The sequence below is a fragment of the Myotis davidii genome, unplaced genomic scaffold, assembly GCF_000327345.1.
Source record: "Myotis davidii unplaced genomic scaffold, ASM32734v1 scaffold555, whole genome shotgun sequence".
Lineage (NCBI taxonomy): Eukaryota > Metazoa > Chordata > Mammalia > Chiroptera > Vespertilionidae > Myotis > Myotis davidii.
In genome coordinates, this window is record NW_006286315.1 from 376,031 (window position 1) to 380,277 (window position 4,247).

The following is a 4,247-nucleotide window of genomic DNA, read 5'->3' on the forward strand; positions in this document are numbered from 1 at the left end:
TGCATATATCCTTTCTGATTGGTGTTTCTGGTTTCTTGGGATATATTCCTAGAAATGGGATCACAGGGTCAAATGGGAGTTCCATTTGTAGCTTTTTGAGGAAACTCCATACTGTCTTCCATAGTGGCTGCACCAGTCTGCATTCCCACCAGCAGTGCACAAGTGTTCCTTTTTCTCCACATCCTCTCCAGCACTTGTCGTTTAAGAACTTACTTTTATATTTTGTCATTTGTTTTCTGGATGTCTTAAAGCTTTTTTGTTTCTTAACTCATCCATTACTGCCTTCTTTTGTGTCTAGTTGATTTTCAGTGGTGACATTCTGATTCCTTTCTTTCTTTTGTGTATCCTCTATATTTTCTTTGTGGTTACCATGGAGATTACAGATAACATTCCAAAGCTTAACCTAAACTGTATTGATACCAACTCAACTTCAATAGCTCACAAAAACTCTTACTTCTATATAGCTCTGTCCTTACCCCACTTTAGATTGTTTGTCACAAATTACATACTTACACCTAGTGTGCCCACTAATGTGGATTTATAATTATTTTTATGCATTTGTCTATTAAATCCTGTAGGATATAGAAGTGGAGTTACAGATCAAAATTATAATAATACTAGAGGCCTGGTGCACAAAAATTTGTGCACTCAGAAGGGTCCCTCAGCCCAGCCTGTGCCCTCTCGCAGTCTGGGACCCCTTGGGGAATGACCACCTGCTGGCTTAGGCCCGCTCCCTGGGGGATTGGGCCTAAGCTGGCAGTCAGACATCCCTCTGGCAGCCCAGGAGCCCTCGGGGGATGTCCACTTGCCAGCGGGGAGCAGGCCTAGCTGCAATTGGACATCCTTAGAGCTGCTGAGGAGGCGGGAGAGGCTCCCACCACCACCGCTGTATTGGCAGCCGGCAGCCTGGCTTGTGGCTGAGCAGAGCTCCCCCTGTGGGAACACACTGAACACCAAGGGGCAGCTCCTGCATTGGGCATCTGCCCCCTGGTGGTCAGTGTGTGTCATAGTGAACAGTGATTCCCAGTCTCTCTGCTGTTAGGCTCAATTTGCATATTACCCTTTTATTATATAGGATTGGTGTTTACATTTGTCAATGTATTTATCTTTACCTTTAGCTATATCTTCATAGTGTGTATTACGTACTATTGAGTTGGCTCTGACTCCTGGCGACCCTAGAAATGGCCGGGCTTGCTTTCATTCTTTAAAAAACAAACATACATTTTTATTGATTTCAAAGAGGAAGAGAGGGTAAGAGAGATAGAAACATCAATGATGAGAGAGAATCGTCAATGGGTTGCTTCCTGTACTCCCTACTGGGGATCGAGGTCACAACCCAGGCATGTGCCCTGACCAGGAATCGAACCGCGAGTTCCTGTTCATGGGTCAGTGCTCAACACTGAATCACATTGGTCAGGCTTGCTTTCATTCTTTGTCCATGTTTTCCTTTAGCTCTCTGAGCATGTTTAAGACAGCTGTTTTAAAGTCTTTGTCTAATAAAGTATTTGTGAATGTTTGTGCTTCCTCAGATATGGTTTTTGCCATGTCATATTGTTCTTTTGAATGGGACATGTTTTCTGGTTTCTTTGTATGCTTTTGGTTGCTGAAAATTAGGTTTTTGAAAAAAACAGTTACTTCTCCATGTCCTTGCAGCCTGATGCTGTGCCGGGGAAATCCTTCACTGATTTGCTCAACTTGCTCTGAGCCTACAAATTAGCTCTGGGTGAAAGGTTAAGGCAGTGGTTCTCAACCTTCCTAATGCCGCGACCCTTTAATACAGTTCCTTATGTTGTGGTAACTGCCCTCCCCCCCAATTTCATTGTTACAAATTGAACATAATTAAAGCATAGTGATTAATCACAAAAACAATATGTAATTATATATGTGTTTTCCGATGGTCTTAGGTGACCCCTGTGAAAGGGTCGTTTGACCCCCAAAGGGGTCGCCACCCACAGGTTGAGAACCACTGGGTTAAGGTCTTCTCTGGTCTTTCTGAGAATATGTGCTTGGGTTTGTGTGTGGCTTTTTCAATTCCTTTATATACACGGCTGTTTTTGAAAGTCTTAATTACCCAAAGAGTTTCTTCTCCAGCTTCTTTTTATGGCCTTACATTGTCTATTATATATCTCCACTTATAAACTCTTGTTCCAGATGGCTGAGAGTCTTTGTTCTTCCCATGCTTTCACGATTACTGCCTGCTGCTTTTCTCTGCCTGAGATCCAAGTTAGATGAGACAGAGGTTAGATAACCCAAGATGGGTTAGATAGGACATAGCAAATAAGATCTCCTCTATTTCCTCTTGTTTGAGGGAGGTAATTGGGTTGCTGACTCCTCTAGACCAGCGGTCGCCAACCTTTCAAACCTCATGGACCACCTGGTTGGTGACTGCTGCTCTAGACCAAGACAGTGCCATGCCAGGGAGGGTTGGCATTAATTGGGTATTTACTTGACTTACATAGATATTTGACTGTTTCTCAGATCTCCGGTAAGGTTAGTTCAGCCAGTATTGGTTGGTTGGTTGTTTTTTTCTGTTGTCTCCTTAGGAACAAGGGCTTGGAGCTTCCTAGTCATCCATTTTGCTGATGTTATTCCTTAACTGTAGGTTTTCTGTAGATGGTCTATTGTCATGTTGAGGAGGTTCCTCCCTATTCCTAGTATACTGAGTTGATTTTTTAAAAAAGAATATGATGCCCTAACCGGTTTGGCTCAGTGGATAGAGCATCGGCCTGCGGACTGAAGGATCCCCGGTTCGATTCCCATCAAGTGCATGTACCTTGGTTGTGGGCACATCCCCAGTAGGAGGTGTGCAAGAGGCAGCTGATCGATGTTTCTCTCTCATTGATGTTTCTAACTCTCTATCCCTCTCCCTTCCTCTCTGTAAAAAATCAATAAAATATATTTTTTAAAAAAGAATATGACATAGGTATTGAATTTTGTGAAGTGTATCTTCTGCAGTCTATTAATATGATATGGTTTTCCTTCTTTGGCTTGTTAATGTGCTGACTTATTTTTGAATCATCCTGTGATAAATTCTACTTGGTCGTGACATATAATTATTTTTATACATTGTTTGGATTCAAATTGTTTATATTTTGTTGAGGATTTTTGTATGTATACTCAAGAAAGATATTAATGTTTTCCTTTTTTTATAATGTATTTGTTTGGCTTGGGTATTAAGGTAATGCAGAGCAGAATGAGTTGGGAAGTATTCTCTCTGCTTTTCTCTTCTGAAAGAGAGTGTAGAGAATTGGTACAACATCTTAAATTTTGGTAGAACCTATCTGGGCATGGTGCTTTCTGTTTTAAAAGGTTACTATTGATTCAGTTTCTTTAGTAGCTATAAGCCTACTCATTATCTGTTTCTGCTCGTATGAGTTTTGGTTGATTGCACTTTCAAGGAATTGACCCGTTTCCTCTAAGTTATCTCATTTGTTGGTATAGAGTTGTTCCTAGTATTCCTTTATTATCCTTTAATGTCCATAGGATGTGTAGTCACATCCCCTCTTTCATTTTGGTTATTAGTAATATGTGTCTTCTCTCTTTTTGTCTTAGGTGGCTAAAGGTTTATATATTTTACTGATGTTTTCAAAGAATCAGCTTTTGGTTTCTTAGTTTTCTGTTTTCAATTTCATTGATTTCTGCTCTAATTTTTATTTTTTACTGCTTGCTTTAGAATTAATTTGCTTGTCTTCCTAAAGTGGAAGCTTAGATTATTGATTTTAGCTTTCCTCTTTTATAATACGTGCATTCAATGCTATAAATTTCCCTCCAAGCACTGTTTTCACTGCATCTCACAAATTTTGGTAAGTTGTATTTTCATTTTCGTTTAGTTAAATATATTTCTTAATTTATCTTGAGACTTCTTCTTTGACCTATGTGTTATATGGAAGTGTGTTGTTTAATCCCCAAGTATTTTGGAATTTTCCAGCTATTTTTATTATTAATTTCTGGTTTAATTCTTTTGTTGACTGAGAGCATACATTGTGTTATTTCTGTTCTCTTAAATTTGTAAAGGCATTTTTTAAAATTAAATCTTTATTGTTCAGATTATTACATTTGTTCCTCTTTTTCCCCCCATAACTTCCCTCCACCTGATTCCCACACTACCCTCCTCCCTCACTTCCTACCCACTGTCCTCATCCATAGGTGCACGATTTTTGTCCAGTCTCTTCCCGCATCTCCCACACCCCTTTCCCCCTCAAGAATAGTCAGTCCACTCCCTTTCTATGCCCCTGATCTATTATAAT

General features: G+C 40.0%; 1 long non-coding RNA gene across 1 annotated transcript in view; it reads left to right on the plus strand.

Moving 5' to 3' along the window:
• Positions 1–4,247, plus strand: part of LOC107182144 — a 33,539-nt gene that overhangs the window by 13,270 nt on the left and 16,022 nt on the right. The window lies entirely within an intron of this gene.